We start from the raw sequence: 19,544 nt of genomic DNA, 5'->3' as shown, positions 1-19,544 counted from the left end.
TCACGGCAGGAGAGAGTCTTCACGAGAAAAGATGGCAGCATTTGAAAAACACTTGCAAAGCATGTGGTAGGCTTTTCATCAGAATTAGGGGTTTTATTACTTTCACTGACAGTTTTCTTAAGGATCGACGCTACAATAAAAATAAGACACCGCTAGTTAAGAGTTTTGGGTCTTCCATAATGAGAGCTTCCTCCCGTTACCCTGCGTAAGAGCCAGGCCACATCTCAAGTTCATTCTTATCATTGAGGTGGGGAGAGAGAGGGAGGAAAGGCACTTAACTCTGTCAATACAGGGGGGGACAAGTCCCTGTGACTCATGGGGACTTACCGTTGCCGCTCAAAGCTCCCATTGTTGCTGAGGGCAAGTTCTGCTTTCCAAGGACATTGGTTGGATACTGTTTGGGGCTCTGGGGGGAAGGATATTAGATTCACACAGGGTTTAGAAATAGAATCACTGTTGCGCAAAGGAGGAAACCCTGAGCAGTTTCACTGTCTTTAGATAACATTGATTTCTTGTTCCCTTTTAAATTATGTGCTATTAAAAAAAAACCCCTCACTTGGTAGCTTTTCTCTCTGTATCTGTATCCTTTCACCCCATAAACACAGCCTCTATATGGTTGTTCGATCTTGTAACTCCCTGTAAAATCCCCTTAAGATGCTGTCCTGAGGTAGTCTTCATTTCTTTCCCAGTCTGAAGCCTACAGCCTTGTGCGTGTTGGACAAGTACTCAGACCGGTGAATCACACCGCAGGCCCCCACTCCCGGGGCTTTAAGCTAGCCCATAGGCCTTCTACCCTTTCTGGTTACTCTGTCCCAGTCAGCCTGACTTCCTGGAAGTGTCATGAGCCTGCTGGAGCAGACACGGACCAAGAGAGCCCAACAGCTGGTGGCTCCCCATGTGTCCTTCTGGTGTCGATTCATACTGCGCGTGGATCCTTAGATAGCCAACCTGTGCTTGATGCCCTCCCCCTCTCCAGCTTGCCAGCCAGCAAAAGTTCTGGGTTCTGGTTTGAAGGTTACTGGGAAGTGATAGGAAAACTGGGCCTGGGGGCTGCGGATAGCTCAGTGGTGGGTGCTTGGTTAGCTTGATTGAGGCTGAGCTCTCCTAGCCCTGGAGAAAGGTATGAAGGAAGGAGAGGAAGGGGAGAGCCAAGGGAAGAAAGAAAACTAAAACAGAGTAGTGTTGGGCAGACATAAAACAGCCTCAGGCTGGTGGTGTGGTCTTAAATACCTCCTTGTGTTCTAAGGCGGCTTAGAGGCTTGCCATAAAGTTCACCGCTCTGCGGGTTTCTTGTTCTAGTCCTTCAAGGCCCCTAGTTCCCTGTCAGGTTGTCCCACCATTGAATTGGACAGGGTGGCTTCTCTGCTAGGCCGTGCTGCTGGGTCAAAGCGTGCCTCTCTATTATTAACCTGTTTAACAGCTGAGAACAGTGAAGTACCCAGAAGCTACGTGACCCACCCAGGATCATGTGGCAGTGGACTGGCTGAGACTCACCCTTCCGAGGATGGCGCTGCCCTTGGCTCAGGCAGCGCTGTCCACAGACATGAAGCAGTTCGTGTTACATACAGGGCAAGGTCTCTCCTCTCCCCCTCCCCGCTGGCTTCAGCGGCAGCACAGCAGTAGAGAGAAGTGATGTGGAATCCTGGTAGCTTTGTTCCGAGGGTCTCTTGTGGCAGAGCCCGGGGACTGTGGGTGACATTTCCATTAAGTGTGATACTCTCCTCTGGTTGGATTAGGAAATCCTGGGTAGGTAACTGAATAGTTCGCAGCGGCCCTCCACTGACAACGCTATGTTCCAAAGGGCACAGCAGCTGTTCAGCCTGAGGGATGGGGACAGAGGCAGGAGAGGGCAGGCAGGGAGCTCACCCTAGGGATTGCCTACAAGGAACTTCTCCAGGGATACTTCCCATGAGGACTTCTATCCGCTCCCAGAACTCAGTTGACCACCTCCCATCCTCCTCCAGCTCTTGCTCCTGGGTGAGGAAATCAAGCCCAGAGCTACTAAGTGGGAAGCAGAGTTGATGGACTGGAGAAGGCTCCAGCACTTCAGTGTGCTGGTGCTGCCCTTGAGTTTTCCTGTTCCCAAGCTGCTGGTCAGCATAGAGCCAGGAAAAGTGAATGTTTGTGACGAGTCTCTTTAGAATGAGAAATCTCCTCCCCTCCCCTCTCCTCCCTTCCCTTCCCTTCCCTCCCCTGTCCTCCCTTCCCCTCCCCTTCCTCCCCTCCCCTCTGCTCCCCTCTCCTCCCTTCCCCTCCCCTCCTCTCTCTTCTCCTCCCCCTCCCCTCTCCTCCCTTCCCTTCCCTTCCCTCCCCTGTCCTCTCTTCCCCTTCCCCTTCCTCCCCTCCCCTCTGCCCCCTCTCCTCCTTCCCCTCTGCTCCCTCCCCTCTCCTCCTTCCCCTCCCTCCTCTCTTCTCCTCCCCTCCCCTCTCCTCCTTCCCTCCCTCTCCTCCTTCCCCTCCCCTTCCTCCCTCTCCTCCTTCCCCTCCCTTCCCCTCTCCCATTCCCCTTCCCCTCCTCTCCCTTCTCTTTTTGAGATAGAATCTCACACTCGTAACCCAGGCTTCCAGGCTGGCCTCACTCCCAGTAATTGTCCTGCCTCAGCCTCCCCACTGCTGGGATTGCGAACCCAGTACCATTCTGAGTCAAGAAGTCTTTCTCTGAAGGGGTCCTTCTAAAACGAGCACAGATGCGTCCAGTGCTGGTTGTCTTCCTTTCTTATCCAGGGAGTCGCTCAAGGAGCCATGGAGAGGTTGGACTCTTCCTCTAAAACCCTTGCTGAGTTTCCCTCCAGACTGACAGTGGCTCAGGGGCACCATTTTGGCTGCAATCCTGTGGAGTTTCATTTTCACATTTTTATTGAAAAATCGAGATCTGGAGAATTAAAGCCTTTCCATATTGATTTTCCAGGAGCAAGTGAAAATTGCATTTTGCGTAGGACTAAGGAAGTGGCACCTTGAGTGGTGACAGGGCTGACGTTGGAGGTGACGTGAGACCAGCTCTGGTGGATGTAGCCTCTACAGTGTTTTGGTGAGACAAAGGCAGGGACTACGTGTGATCCATGTGACTGATTTCTTGCGTTATTTTGTTTTCAGTGGATAGGAAAGAGAAGTGGGAGCTTTGGGGAACAGAAAATTCAAGTTTCTCCTCTTAGCATGTTGGTACTAAGTCTCCAGACACACGCACCTCTGTTCTGGCCAAGCTGGTTGCTTTAGGACAACGTAGAGAACCCTCTGGAATTCCAGCGAAAGCATTCACTGTGAGGCCCACCTCTGTGGTCTGGGTTCAGATCCTGCTGTTACCGTACTTTGACAAATTGCTAATTCTTTGAACCTCGACTTCTCATCTGTAAATTGAGGATATTGAATGAGGTAGCAAGACTTGGGTGACTGGGTTAAGAAATAAATATTTGCCGACCTAATGAATAAATAAGACAGTTGACATAAATCATTTGAGTTGTTAATTGTCCATTATGCACAATGATAGTTTTTGATGAGGTGGAAATACCATTTATTTTTTCTTAAATGTTTAAATTATATTAAATATAATGTAACAACACACACACCCACACACACCCCATGGTACATGTGTAGAGACAAGAAGACAACAGACAGGAATCAGATCTCTCCTCCACTACGTGGGTCTGGGGATCAAATTCAGGTTGTCAGGTGGCAGGCGCCTTTCCCGGCTAATCCTTGCTAGCCCCAAGACTGAAGCGTATCTTGAAGCAGTGTGAAGTATCACGGGGTCTGTGACACAGGGGAGAACTTGTCTAAGGTGTGCCCAGTTATGCTGGGTTTTGTCTTCTCCTCATCGTGCTTCGTGCCTCCTGGTTGTTTGTGAGGGGAAAAACTAGGATTCCCTGCAAAGCTGCTTTCTGGGAGAGACATTTTGGGAATTCACGTGCAATTGGTTCTCTGCTGGCTGTATCTTTTTCTTCCTCTTTTTCTGCCTACCCCTTAAAACACCTGTACAATGTCCCATCTTTCCCCCTTTCCACAAGCAGGCTGATCATGAACATCAACCAAAGACCTCAAACTTTTTCTGGTAAAAAAAAAAAAAAAATGTTTCTGTGGAGTAGATAAAGAGCTGGGCGGAGAGGAGACGCTAAGCCAACGAACGACTGGACACCCCAAGGTGTCCCCCGGACACCCACCCGGGCTTTTAGGATAACCCGCAAATGTTTCAGCCAGATGTGCCGCTCTTGGAGCCAGAAGTTAAAACAACTGCTTTGGAGATGAGACGCACTCCACTCGAGCACGCTAACCAGTTTCATTGTTTCCTTACAGCGCGTGTTGCTAGGAGAGGCGTCAACTTGGTGCCTTACTGCTGGGGAGGGACGAGCTCAGCCGGAAATACCGAGTGCCAGAGAAGAGGAGAAGAAAATGCTGGGGGTGGGAGGAAAGGGTGGGGAGGGAAACGGAGCGATGGGTGCCCGGGCTTTGAAATTCCTTCTCTTCAACGGATCTTCTTCCAACCTGCCTGAGTACAGCAACTGGACCTGGCATGTGACAGGCGCTGCAGATGGATCACGTTTCCCACACGCAGCTGTAATATCTGGCACACAGGTGTTCGACTGTTTGCCAGCTGCTCCGCAGCGGCCCGCTTCTCAGCTTGTGGGGGGGGAGGGCTGCTGGGGGAAGCCCCACACTTGTTGCTGCCAAGACGGAGAAGAGGGTGGCTGGAAAGTCCGCCTGCCCCCGAGTGCTCAGTGTTTGAAGTAGTACGTGGGTCTTCACCTGGGTCTGGAACTCGTCTCTGGGGTTCTGGAGCCTCTGCCCACAGACTTATTTGGGATAAGCTACAGATAGGTGGGTGACGATGGGGTGGGATGGGATACCTTCAAGGGTAGCAGGCAGGCCAGAACCCCAGGAAACCTGGCGGGGAGGCAGTGGGTCCAGGGATATGAGGCGACTGGATTCTTAGGTTGGGTCTCATCTCCCCGTTTGAACAATTGGAGATTCTCTGTCAGGTTTCTTACTGGGTCTAGGCCTCCGTTTTCTCAGCTGAATGTTGGATGTGTATAGCCTGATCTTGCACCTCCGCATACAGACTCTGTGAGGCAGCATATAAAATGTTTAGGGAAGCCCTGCCCTTTACTCCGGATCTTCACAGCTGGAGAAAGTAGGACAGGGTCAGGCTCCTGGGACAGGGCCCCTGGGCCTATTGTTCAAGCTCTCGGCTGAACAATTCTGAACTTCAGGCTCAGATATCACGAGCCTCCCAACCTGGACGACTGGTTCCTGGGCTCCACGCCTACTGCCCTCGTGGAAGTAGAAGGCAACGTTACAGAAGACAGAAAAAGGAGGGACCTAGAGGGACAACTTGTCCCAGAACAAGCCAGATTTGACCACTTGTCCTCAAGGAGCCAACTGAAAGCCAAATTAAGGGTGAAAAGCAGAGAAAGGAGATTTATGCAATGTGGCCGGGCTGGGAAGGGCGACCCAGAGGTCCAGCAACCCTCTGCAAAGTCCACCTCAGGGTCCTGGCAGGAGGGTAAAGTTTAAATAGAAGGCAAGAGACACGGATAACTAAGCAGTTCACCAAGGCGTGGTTCTGCCCCACCCTCTCCCGTCATCTCAGCTCTTAAGTCTTCCAAGGTCCACGGAACAGTAGTACCTTTTTCTCCCGGAGACCAGTTCCTCCCCTGGCTTCCCCTGGACTTCAGCCTTTTACTTTCCTAGGAGGAGATTCCTGGGGGTGGGGTAGGGGATATTCTGCTTTCTTGGGGTTCATTGCTGCATAACTTGAGAGCCAAAGGGCGGGGCACAAGTAGGCCTGCTTCATTGCCTCCCTAGCTGGTTGCTCTCACCCTTTGACTGGAGTTTCTCTTCTTTGCACTCACAGGTTTGAGGTCCTTTGTGGCTGTAACCAGACGCTGGTGCTCAGAGGTCTTCCTGCCCCTGTGGACACTCTGGAAGCCCTGAGTCACATGGCTATCTTCCTGTCCAGGGGTAGAGCTGGGAGTGGCAGGCAGGGAGGCACCCTTCCACTTAGTTGCCCTCCCTCCTTTGCTCTGTCAGCAGATAACTTATCCAGGCTCCCTGAGTGCCCACAACAGCGTTCAGGTCCAAACAACGGACATATGTTTACATGTCCCCTGTCTCTGGTGGGAGACGCAGAAGAGGTGCTGAAGGAGGCCCTCATGGGACCTCCTGGAGGAAGGGTCCACACCAGGCTTGTGGTTTTGTGGACTTGTTGGTTGCTTCTCTGGGTTTGCGTAGGACCCATCGCTAACTGTGTTGAACGAATTTCTCTTCTAGTCACTTCTCTGTCGCTGTGATAAAACACTGACCAGAAGCAGCCTGAGGAGAAAAGGGTTCATTTAACGTACACTTCCAGGTCGAAATCCATCACTGAGGGAAGGCAGAGTAGGAGTCGAAGGTGAGAAATGAGAGGTCAGAGCCTTGGCGGATGCTTCCAGCTGTCGTGCTTTCTGTCCCCCTCACAGGCTCATGTGTAGCTGGCATTTCTGTCCTGCCAGGGCCAACTGCTGCAAATGCTTATGCCCGCGGTGGGCTGGGCTCTTCTATATCAGTTAAGACAGTCCCTCAGAGGCACCACAGACAAACCTGGTAAAGGCAATTACTCAACCGGGGTGTGCGTGTGTGCGTGTGTGTGTGCGTGTGTGTGTGCGTGCGTGTGTGCGTGCGTGTGTGCGTGCGTGTGTGTGTGCGTGTGTGTGTGTGTGTGTGTGTGTATGTGTGTGTGTGTGTGTACATTTGGTGTGTATGTGTGCGTGTGGTGTGTGTGTGTGTGTGTGGTTTGTGTATGTATGTGTGTGTGTGGTGTGTGTGTGATGTGTGGTGTGTGTGTGTGTGAGGTATGTGGTATGTGTGTGTGTGTATGTGTGGTGTGTGTGTGGGGTGTGTGTGTGTGGGGTGTGTGTGTGTTTGTGTGTGTGGGTGTGTGTGTGTGGTGTGTGTGTATGTTTGTGTGTGTGTGTGTGTGTGTGTGTGTGTGTGTGTGTGTGTGTGTGTGTGTGTGTGTGTGTGGGGTGTGTGTGTGTGTGTGTGTGTGGTGTGTGTGGGGTGTGTGTGGGGTGTGTGTGTGTGTGTGTGTGTGTGTGTGTGTGTGTGTGGTGTGTGTGTGTGTGTGTGTGTGTGTGTGTGTGTGGTATGTGTGTGTGTATGTGTGTGTGGGTGTGTGTGTGGGGTGTGTGTGTGTGTGTGTGGTGTGTGTGTGTAAGTATGTGTGTGTGTGACTCTAGGTTGTATGAAGTTTATGGTAGGGCAGCATCCCCTGCCCCACAACCTCTCTTGTGCTTCCTTAATGAAACCATCATAGTCTCATCTATTTCAGAGAGATTCTTTCCTCTCTAGTTAGGCTGGGCAAGTGAGGCGCTCTGTGGTCCGCCCCTGACTGGACCTCGTCTATACTTGCCTGGCCTAGGCTCAGCTAGATGTTTTTCTTGGAGGCCTCCTTCCCAGTCAAAACCCTCCCAACTGTCCCCCTGCCATTTTTGCCAACATTCGACTTTCTCTTCTGGACCTCAAAGGAGAACAGAGGCAGGTTCAGTACCTGTCAGGTACTGTGCTAAATCCCTTATCCTCACTGGGCCATCGGAGTGGGCACTGTCACTGCTCCTAGTTCACAGATAGGACAACTGAGGAACAGAGTGTCATCACAACTCTCTCAGTGTCACACAGTTGTAAGTGGCAGGTACGATATCCCCGTAACATTCCTGAGTCTTTGCCTGTCACTGAGCAACGTTGGGAACGAGTTGACAGAATGAACTGGAGGGCCGGCCCTGCCCTTGCTTCCTAGGTGACTGCATGTTCTTGGGGGAATAATACCATCCTTTATTCATCCATTCAGTGAGGAGACACCGGGAGCCTTCTGAGTACCAGTGTCTGTTCTGCAAAGGAGAGAAACTCAGCTGGTCATGAACCACCCCACCACACCACCTCTCAGACTGCAGAGAGGCGAATGAGTGCTAAGTGGATGTGCAGCACACAACTTGATTGGCTGCTTAATTATACTAATATTAGGCGCTATGAAGGAAAATGTATTGTGTTGGAAGGGAAACTAGTTTGGGGCAATTAAGGAGGGATTTCCTGAGGAAAAGACTGTTTTGTTACCTTTGCTCCAGTGAGGACAGTGTCCTGGCACTCTGTGGGGACCGGGGAGCACCCAGACGGGTGGATTTCGATGGATCAAGGAATTCAAGTTCTCATGCTCAGCTTGGAAAAGAGGAACCAGTATGGGGAGCTCTAGGGAGGAACCCCAGTCGGAACAGAATTTATGCTAGCAAACACTGCTGTCTGTGGGCCTGTATTTTTCCTGATGCTTGAGGGACAGTTTCAGTGATCCTCACAGGCCATTCCACAAGGGATGGAAAATCACTTGTTGAAAACGTGATTGGGGTGCATGATAGCCATCCAGACCCAGGCAGCCGGTCGTCATCCCCGCCTCTTGACCTTCCTTTGATCCTGCTATGAGACATTCTCCTTGCTTCCTGTTACATGTTTGCCTCTCTCCTAAGTAACAGACAGAACAGCTCCTGCAAGCTCTGGACCTTGCCCAGGGAGGTCTCCCTGTGGGCATTGGCTCACTTATGGCTCGGGCAGGTATGGTGGAGTCCACCAGAGACAGAGCTCCAAGAAGGGAGAGACAGAGCAGGCCTGCAAAGGTTGGTTTCTGGTGGGGTGGAGTAAGGTCACCTCACACGGCCCCTCCTCGTCATCCTGACACAGCTGCCCAGATCTCTTCAGTGCACATTCTAGAACTTCCCTCAGGATTGTTCTGGACAAGCCGGACACCATATGCCTGTGTTTTATCTTTGAGATTTATGTCAGGCAGAGACTCTAACGAGCTGTTGGTTTCCTGCTTGGGAGGTGTTTGGGGCACCCTGAGCTGTGTGAAGGAAACAAAGAGATGTTGTCCCCACAACCAGAGGGAGAAGCATTCCTGCACGTGTGTCCTCACTCAGATGGACACGAAGCTGAGACTCGCACATGTCAGTAGCTAATTGCTGCTCCAGACTACTCCGCCACTCCCGTGGGAATTCGACAAAACAAAACTCACAAAGGATTCTGCACTCCTGGTTTTTGACGTTCGGACTCCCTGGCAGCCCACCCTCTGGATGGCCCATGGGAAAGAACGCAGAAGATCAGGTTGGGAGAGGGACTAGAAGATGGACCAGTGTTAGTCGCCTTCATCACCAGCCTGATGTGTCTCCCAGGAGACATGTCTCTGGGTGTGTCCGTGAGAGTCTATGTAGACTGGGAGCCTGGGACTCTTGTGGGAAGGAGTGAGTTTAACCAAGGAGGGAAGATCCATTCTGAAAGCGAGTGGCACTGCTTCCTGGGCTACCTGGTCACCTGGCCAAGGACTAGCACTGCTTCGGACTGCAGTTTCTTTGGAGAACTGATCCTTTCTGTGTGAGGGAGACTTGGTGACTCTGCAGATGAGGATGCTGTGGTGGCCCCTCATAAATCGCAAGACATGGGAAGGAGAAGGCCTTGGTCCTGCCAAGGCTGGACCCACCAGTGTAGGGAATGTCAGGGGGGCTGAGGGGGGGTTGGGGAGGGGAGCACCAGTATAGAAGATGGGGAGGGGGATGGGATAGGGGGCTTATGTCCAAGAAACCAGGAAAGGAAATAACATTTGAAATGTAAATAAAAAATATCCAATAAAAAAAACCCTCAAGACACGAAGCAAGAATTCAAAGGACTTCTTAATACTTTCCCCGCTAACCTTTTTATGCCTGAGACATGTTTACATGACCCTGAGTATATGGGTTTATAAAATACACATACAAAGTATTTACTGAAAAATCATATAGAATGTAGTTTTTAAATAACATTAAAAAAACTAAAAGCAAGTTTTCATACTAACGAAGTGAATGTGTGTGTTTATTTTCATGTAAAGGATTAAACCATGGTGGAATATTTGAAGCTACAGGGTATAGGGCACGTTCAACGTCTTCCAGAGTTGACTGATTTTCTTGTATCACTGTTGTTTCACAAAATATCAGCACCATGTTTAGAACCATTTCAGAAATTTCGAGAAAGTCTTCCCTAATCCCAAACCAAAATTTATTTTATGAAGCTCAAGTCAGAAACTCAGCGATTTTTAAAATAAAACACTCTAACCTGTAGTAAGCTAGAAGCACTCGAATGTGATGCCTGCCGAGGACTGGTGTTGGGAAAATATTAAAGTCTTTGTTTTCTGTGATGAAGTCATCATGGTCCCTATAAGGGATGAGCAGAGAAGTCACTGCAACTCATAACCTTAAATCTGAGCCGAGATGCTCCGTACAGTATCTGTAGGTGCTACACCTGTGTGTAAAGTATGTGTTGTGTGTTCAAAACCAAGCCCCAGTGAAGCTGTAGCATTCACACAACACATGTGAGTGCTGCACGGATTCATTATGCTTGACTTTTGGATTCAGGTTTGATTGTCCCGTGTCCAGAAACCTTTGACCGCTGTCACTTTGGACAAACCCCACATTTGCTTACATACTACATAGTAGGGTCATAACACACAGTCTAAAACTCGGGTTCCGGGCTACATACTACATAGTAGGGTCATAACACACAGTCTAAAACTTGGGTTCCGGGCTAGGGAGATGGCGCAATCAAGAAGCCTGAGAACCTGCACCTCCCACCCTCCAGAACATACATAAAAGCTGGATGCAGTGGTGTGAATGTATGATTACAGCTCTGGGGAGACACAAGCTGAGGGGGTCTTCAAGGCTTGCTGGCGGCCAGTTTATCCTAATTGGTGAGAGACGTCGTCTCAAAAAAATGATGAAAGCATTTAGCATCAACCTATGGTCTCTATGTGCACATAAAACCACAGGGAGTGCACATGTACACACACACACACACACACACACACACACACAAGCCTGGGTCTAACACGTGTGTCCTGTATACTATCGAATCACACCAGGTTTTAAATGGCTGTCTCACATGTGGTACCTCAGCTTTGAAGATCTAGAGGTTTCCTTGCTTTTAGGGTTGGGGCTCCTGCACATTTGCCCTCTGTAACTGGGCGATGCTGTGGTCTGGCAGCTAGGAAGAGCTCTATAGATCTGCTTGTTGAGGTCTCCTTCTTTGAAAGGATTGTGTGTGTTCATGCATGAGTGTCCGCAATCCCATTCCAACACGCTCACGCCTGTGGCAGCTGAAGATCTCCATTAGCAAACGGTATCATACCTCTGAGCTGACTCACACAGCTCCCACCCTCTGGCACTTCCCAACTTCTGGAGAGATCTCTACAAGTGTCTGATTTTTCTTTCCTCATCACTAAATCCCCTTCAATATCAAGATTTAGAATTGGAAATCTGGCTTATCCATTGCGTGTGAAGAATGGAGTGAACCACTCTTACGGGCTCCGTGTCAAGAAGAGGTGTTGAATGCATCCGGGAACTGAAATAGGCTCATCCTGGAAGAGGCCGTGCACCTCAGGTCCTGTGCTATTGAGTTGGGATCATTAGAGATGTCCCCCACCCCGTTCCTTGAGAAAGTTCAGAGCAGCCTCTGTTGAAATGCAGGTAGAATGAGTCATAAGAGACCCCCAGGGGCAGACAGATCAGCACTGTTACTAACAGCTCTCTAAAAGTTGTCACAGAGGTCGGTAGTGTGAATACTGAGCCCAAGTCTGTCATTTTTTAATTTTTGATTTATTATATACAGTCGCTTTAGGATCACAGCAAAATCAAGTGGGAGGTATAGAGAGTTTCTATACGGCCCCTGCCACACACGTGTGACATTTCCCACTACAGGGCACACCTCTTACAGTTGAGTCTGCATCAGTCCATCTTTCTACCTGGAGTCCATCCCTAAGACCATTTTGACCTGTATTCCAGGCCCACTCTTCAGAGCTAAGAGGAAGCAGTCCTCTTCAACTCCCAAGTATTGGAAACAGATATTACAAAAGGAAGCGGGTTTATAGAAGTGAACTAATGTGGAGTTAGGCTAATGTTGAGCTCTGTTAGGAGACAGAGGCTCATGACCGTTGGCCTTGAAGTGGGAGGACATTAGAAGAGGTGGTGTCACATCACAGATGGCATTGTGGGGTCTTGGAGGGAGAGAGGACTTCCATTTTGTGAGATAAAGAGAGCTCTTGACTCACAGGTTTAAGGGTTGGGGGGAAGCCTGTCCCTCACCATGTGACCTGCCTATACCAGTGGGCGCTGATGAAAAAAAGAAAAGTTACCTTTCAAGGTTGTCTCCAGCATCCTTTTAACTGCTGGGGAGGGGGCAACGGAAGAGCTGCAGCTTTCTCAACTCTGTCTCAGAGAGGTGTGTGTGTGTGTGTGTGTGTGTGTGTGTGTGTGTGTGTGTGTGTGTGTGTGTGTGTGTGTGGTGTAAGAGAGAGAGAGAGAGAGAGAGAGAGAGAGAGAGAGAGAGAGAGAGAGAGAGAGAGAGAGATAGGACATGATTTCTAACAGAGGACGGTAGCCAGTAGATCTATAACCTAACAGAGACCATGATCGTATTTTCTTCATTCACAAAGCTCCTTTCCAGGAAGGTCATAGCTTCTAAAACATGTAGGAAAAGGCCCTTTCTGAGAACCAATTCCTACAAGCTGTTCTCTGACCTCCATATCACAGGTACTGTGGTGTGTGGGCTCCATTCCACACACACAAACAAATGTAACAAAAATAAATAAGAAAGAGAGGGCTCCTCACAGTTTCCATCATGATCCAGAATGCTGACTGCTGCCAAGAGAATGGCCTGGCCCCCAGCCTCAGCATCTCTCTGTGCCTTCAGTCCCACGGGGCAGACTTCCTGGAGTTATTTGTTTTCTCCTGACACAAATAATGGAGAAGTCAGTAGGCAACTTTCATCCCCATCTCTTTGGAGCTTGGCACTTTATCTCTGGATGTCTGTGAGGGCCCATCAGAGTTTAAAAAACTTAGGCAGTTGTGAATACAGAAAACAGAAAGCGTGAGGCCTCTTTGGAGTTAAGTAAGACAGAGAAACACTGGTGCAGCCTTGGCTTGTTCGGCTTGCCGCTACTGCGGAGAACAGGGCAGCCCAGCAGTTTTATTGAAGGATGTAGCAAAAGTTCTATTGACAGAAAAATGTGGTCCCGTAACAGGAGAAAAAGGCCCTACTCCCTCATTGTCCTCGGCCTTTTAATTACTTTTTAATAAAATGTCATTACAGTTATCAAAGTCTGACAGTTTCCCATCAGTGCTCTTTCTGGCTTTGACATGCACAATGACTAAGAGGAAGGAACTGTGCATCTAAGGGGCTGATTTTCTTCTATTTCTGGGCACTGTGGACTTACAGGGAGTCGATAGTGGTTTGTTTTTTTTTTTTTTTTTCATGTCCCCAGTGAGAATTCTAATAAAATAAAAACAGTATGATAATATGATCATGAAAGTGTACAGGCGCTGAGTCATGGAATTCACCAATCTCAGTTTTCCTTGGAGGTCTCAGGGACTGGCGTGGCCCAAATGTCATGCATCTCCATGCCTGGATCTTATCTCTGGCCCCTTCCTGGCCTTCAGTTCTTCCTGACCCATCCTTTCCAGGAGCAAATGTCTGTCCTTGAGGCTGTGTGTCTGTCTCGACCCTCCCCACGGGGACTTATAGAAACTTACACCCCACTGGGACTAATAGAAACTAGGAAAGCAGCATTTTATAGGCCAAACAAAATTTAAGAAGTTTCTCTGCTGCAGGACTTTTGGAGCCTTAAGAAGCTAATAAGCATTGCAAATTTTAAAACATGTCCCCCAAATTTACTTGACTGCGATCCTGGCAGGAAACAGATGGCCCATTCAAAGGAGTAATTGCAGGGACTATTAACAAAAGTACGAACAGATTAAGGAAATCAACAAGGGGATGACCGAGTACCCAGGAGTCCTGGCAGCAGCAAGGAGGAGTTCACTTTTACCTGCAGTTTGAGCTGAAGGGGAGGGGACAGAGGTGGGCACAGCTTGGGAAAAGCGCTGCTTGTTGGAACCTGAGAGGCTACAACCAAGGGACATGTCACTACCAAACCAGCACTGCATATGAACAATGCCCCGGCTTCTTCCTCCTACTATGTTCTAGGGTCAACAAACAAGAACCCAGCCCAAGGCCGGAAGCCCAGGTCTTTTTTTTCTTTTTTGGATATTTTCTTTATTTGCATTTCAAGTGTTATTCCTTTTCCTGGTTTCCCCTCCTGGCAACCCCCTCTCCCTTACTCTCTCCCTCTGCTTCTATGAAGGTGCTCCCCCACCCACCTACCCACTCCCTCCCACCTCCCTGCCCTAGCATTCCCCTACACTGGGGCATCGAGCCTTCACAGGACCAAGGGCTTCTCCTCCCATTGATGCAGGACAAGGCCATCCTCTGCTACACATTTGGCTGGAGCCATGGTTCGCTTTATGTGTACTCTTTGGTTAGTCCCTGGGAGCTTTGTGGGGTCTGGTTGGTTGATATTGTTCTTCCTATGGTGTTGCAAACGACCTCAGCTATCTCAGTCCTTTCTCTAGCTCCTCCATTGGGGACCCCATTCTCAGTCCAATGGTTGGCTGGGATCAGGTCTTACAGTTCAGACAGGTCAGTCAGCTTCCCAGGAAACAGTAGAGCCAAGGAAGATAGAAGCCAGCTAGGGAAATGGCTCAGGGGGTAAAATGCTTGCCACCTAAACAGGAGGACCTGCGTTTGATTAACATTTGTAGGGGTTGGGGATTTAGCTCACTGGTAGAGCGCTTGCCTAGGAAGCGCAAGGCCCTGGGTTCGGTCCCCAGCTCCCGAAAAAAAGAACCAAAAAAAAAAAATTGTAATGGCTGGGCATGGCGTGCTTGTAGGGAAGGTAGAGACAGAAGGTGGATCCCTTGCTGGTCAGCCAATCTAGACCGGTAGGTACCAGGTTCAGTGAGAGAACCTGTCCCAAAGAAATAAGAAGGAGAAGAAATTGAGGATGATACCTAATGTTGACTGATGTGTGCACACACACATGGTCACATATACAGGCGCAGGCAATGAAATAAAATACAAAAGAGTGACGTAGGGCAAGAACACCTGCTAACAGCCGGAAGAACACTGCCTTTTAGGCAAAACTGGCATGAAACATCTAGTCCGCTTACTAGGCTAGGCACCCTCATGCCATCCACAGAGACGGATCTCGCCAGCCACTGCATTCACACTCAGAAAGTCAGCCTGGGCCTTCAAACGCTGGCTGCAAAGTCCACTCTGTGGAGACTCAGTCACTTGAGAAAACTTGGCTGAGTGCCCACCCTTCTCCCCCTCTCTTAGGGGACTTTTATGCTCACCTCAGGTAAAGTTAATTTTTTTTTTATTGTCATCAAGAATGGGAGGGGGAATCACTGTTTCCAATAGGAGATTCCTGTGTGGATTTTAGAGCAAACGGTGACCTGCAGGGCAGCGTTTGGGGAGCTCCAGAGTACTGGAAGACCTGGTGGCCTTTGGGATCAGAATATCTGACACCTCTGGGTGACTCGGAGGCTCTGCTTCTGGGGCCTTCAGACCGGTCAACCCAGGCACAGATGTTACAGTAGAAGTGTGGTTCTACCCCGCTCCTCCCCTTCCCCTTCTCTCTGTGACTGGAGTTGTGGTCCTTGAGTCTATACTGCTGTTTTCTCCTTTCCCCAAGCTGTCACAGTGACGTGAGGACAGAGCAGACAGTTGGTGGCACGAGAAGGATTGGTTTGTGAAGTAATGAGCCATAAGCTACACTTGGGGAAAAGGTGTCCTTTGTGTCTGGGGAACTCGTTTTTCTGGAATTGGGATGGATTCTCTCTGGCCAGGGGCATGGGACTGTGCTGGACCAACACTGCCCAGGGAAGGAGGAAAGGGCAAGTAGGACAATAGTCCTGAGGAGAGGTGACTGGGCAAGCAAGCCTGGCTAGTCCTCCCTCCCGTCGGGCTAGTCCTCCCAAGCTCCCGCCTGCCTCCTTCCACCCACTAGCTGGAAAACAGCTTCCACCAACCAGTCACTCCCCATCTTCTGTCCTCTTGTCTGAGCCTCAGCGTAAGTAGATGCAGGTGACGAGGCAAGGCCCTCAGCAAGAGGGTCTCTGGATCAGAGTGTGACATTCGTGGAAACTGAGAATCTGGCACTGTTCTTGCCTCGGGCTCTGTCCTGTTATCCCAAAGGCAGACCTGCTGCTTTCTATATTCTGATCATCCTGTTTCACCTGAGCTTTCCCAAATGATCTGATTGGTGGGCATGCAAGGCCTTGTCAGTCCAGCACCTGACAACAGCTGGAAAGACACCCACCCGTCAGCTCCCCTGTCTGGGATGCACAGGGTTCAGATTTAAGGGAACCCAGAGAACTATTTTCATTGTATTTCTCATGCACTCACACGCTCACACACTCACACGCTCACACACTCACACACTCACACACTCACACACTCAACACCCCCCCCCACTCACCCACAGCTTCATGTTGGCAATGGAGCCTCTGGCCCTTTCACTCTTTCTGTCTGTTTTGTCTAAATGTTAACTCTGTAAAGATTTAAAGTGTGTGTGTGTGTGTGTGTGTGTGTGTGTGTGTGTGTATAAGTGTGCATGTGTGTGAGAGAGAGTGTGTGTGGGGATTTATGTGTGTATGAGTGTGTGTGTGTGTGTGTGTGTGTGTGTGTGTGTGTGTGTGTGTGTGTTACTGGTATCAGGGAACAGAAGGACAAATATAATCCAGAATTACTGTAGATCCAGGGATTAATTTTCAACAATGAAAAAAGTTTGAGGATATAAACATAGAAGGGGACTTTTTGGGAAGAAAAAGGGAAAAAGGGGTGAGGCAGAAGGGAAAGAGGTGAGAGGATAAATATTGGGGTGATTAAAGTATGTTTTATCATACTTATGATATTGTAAAAATAAATTCATCAAAATTTAAAAATTAAAGGATTCATGGGAGGTCACTGGTTTTTAAGGAAGAAGAAGGAGAAAAAGGAGCAGAAAAGGAAGAGGAAGAAGAGGAAGAGGAGAAAGAGGAGGAGGAGAAGAAGAAGAACAGGAAGAGGAGGGAGAGGAGGAGGAGGAGGGAGGGAGGAGGAGGATGAGGGGGGGAGGAGGAGGAGGAGCAGGAGCAGAGTATGTCCTATGTCCATCTCTTTAAACATCCCCTTCCCTTTCCCTTTGGGTGAGTGCAGAGGATGGAGAAGCCCACTGCACTTGTGGGGCACCTTGTGTAGCTGGCAGCTGAGCTCTTTCCAAGGTTTAGCTTCTGCTCACCGAGGCAAGCATTGCTACCTTTTATGGGCCCAGAACCTGGGCTCCGTGGAAGGGAGCAAACTGTGACATTGTAAGCCTGAAGTTTCTCTGTTACCATCCAGGGGTCCTACAGGATCAGAGGGAACCATAGTGGTCTATGTCCTCCTCTCCCCTCCCCCAGCTCCCGAGGATTGGTTAGCTGCACATCCGGTGCACTTCTCTCTGTGTCTGAGTAGCCAGGTTCCTGTTATGTGCTGCCGGTGCTGGAGCCTTTCTGGCCTCTTTGGCCATGGTCTGGTCATCAGTAGAGCTATTTCTCCTGGAGTTGGCTCTTCTTCAGCCCAGCCCTACCCCACCTGCAATTTGCTCTGGATAGATGTCTTCTTCTTCCCCCTTCTCCCCTTCTTCCTCTCTTCTCCCCCCCCTCGCTCCTCCTCCTCCTCTTCTTCCCCCAGCCATTCCAGTTTTCCAAGCACAGGGCCCACCGCCATCATCTTGGACTCTGAAGTTTATATTTCCCATTGTAACATTAGTACTTTGATCCAGGGTAAAACCAAGAGCCGTTTTCTTCTAGGGACTAAGGAACTCTAGACTCCATTAACTCTCTTCTGATATCCTAGCTACTTTTCACTTAGTCACACCCATGGTATTGCACAAGAAGGCCAGGAGAGCCACAAGGAGACCGTTTCTGCAATGTGTTCCAGTTCCCTTTGCTTTAATGTGTGTAGAGCATTGGCCATGCACAAGCTTTGTGCTCAGAATAGCAGAGAACTCAAAATGTTTAGGACACAGTTCCTGCCTCCTGGCAAGTTTAACCAAACCAACATACTAGTATTCATAGGGAAGGCAGGTCAAGTGGTTCAAGAAAAGACAGTCCTAGCCCCAGTCCTGAGGACCTGCACCAGTTGGGACCATAGAGATCTAGTGGCAGATCCAAGAAGGCATCTGGCCATCCCTCCCAAAAGAGTTTACTAGGTAGGTCTGGGAATTCCAAACTTGAATGAGCCTTCACACCGCAGTCCTCTGCTTTCTCAAGCCATGTGCTGTTCATTTGAAGCTAACACAACTGGGTGAGTGCATGGTTGGTCTAGGAAGCCCAGAAGGAATGTTCTAGATCCCAGATTGAGCCACAGTCTTTTTACTTTTAGCTGGATTCGTGGGGATATCTTACTTTCTGTATTAGTGAAAGATGTGTGGGATATCTTACTCTCTGTATTGAGAGATGTGTGGGATATCCCACTCTCTGTATTAGTGAGGGATGTGTGGGATCTCCCACTCTCCGTATTAGTGAGGGATGCGTGGGATCTCTCACTCTCTGTATTAGTGAGGGATGTGTGGGATATCTTACTCTCTGTATTAGTGAAGGATGTGTGGGATATCTCACTCTCTGTATTAGTGAGGGATGTGTGGGATATCTCACTCTCTGTATTAGTGAGGGATGTGTGGGATATCTCACTCTCTGTATTAGTGAGGGATGTGTGGGATATCTTACTCTCTGTATTAGTGAGAGATGTGTGGGATATCTCACTCTCTGTATTGAGAGATGTGTGGGATATCTTACTCTCTGTATTAGTGAGGGATGTGTGGGATATCTTACTCTCTGTATTAGTGAGGGATGTGTGGGATATCTCACTCTCTGTATTAATGAGGGATGTGTGGGATATCTTACTCTCTGTATTAGTGAGGGATGTGTGGGATATCCCACTCTCTGTATTAGTGAGAGATGTGTGGGATATCCCACTCTCTGTATTGAGAGATGTGTGGGATATCCCACTCTCTGTATTAGTGAGGGGTATGTGGTTATTGTTTCTATTTTTCAGGAAACCGCTCCTGGTGACAGAGCTCTCGCTACTGAGATGTGATCCTGTTGAGAAACCAGGACTCTACTTGGCACCTTTTCCCCTCCTTGGCTGGTCTCAGAAGTCTCTGTTCAACAAGCACAGTCATTCGGGGGAGATTACATTTGACTTTGAGTCCGTGGAGGTACTGTCTCTCACTTCCTCCTCTGGTTTCTCTCTAATGTCACAAAGAATCTCAGTGAGGCATATTAGCTGATGTGGGACAGGTGGGAAGACACTTATAATAACACATTTTCCAGCTGTCTGGTCCCCAGTGCCTCCTGATCCCTGCAACCCCACCCTAAAGATCACAAAGGTTCCTACTGTAGAGTCCTGCAGATTGCTGATGCCTGCCTGACCGGTGCCTTTCACTGACCATTTTGTGTTTCTCACTCTAAATTGTTGGCAGGTGGAGTCGACAGCCACTTCGTCTCCTGGGATTGGTCCTTTGGTTCACTGGAGCCACACCGGAGCCTCCTTACCTTCTGCTGCCAAGGGTTTCTCCTTCAAGGACAGGGTCAGCACCATCCCTGGTGAAGCGGGGCTGAAAAGAGAGGTCTGAAGCCGCAGATAGAGTG

Source organism: Rattus rattus, chromosome 10 (genome assembly GCF_011064425.1).
Source record: "Rattus rattus isolate New Zealand chromosome 10, Rrattus_CSIRO_v1, whole genome shotgun sequence".
Taxonomy (NCBI): Eukaryota; Metazoa; Chordata; class Mammalia; order Rodentia; family Muridae; genus Rattus; species Rattus rattus.
This window is presented reverse-complemented; position numbering follows the sequence as displayed.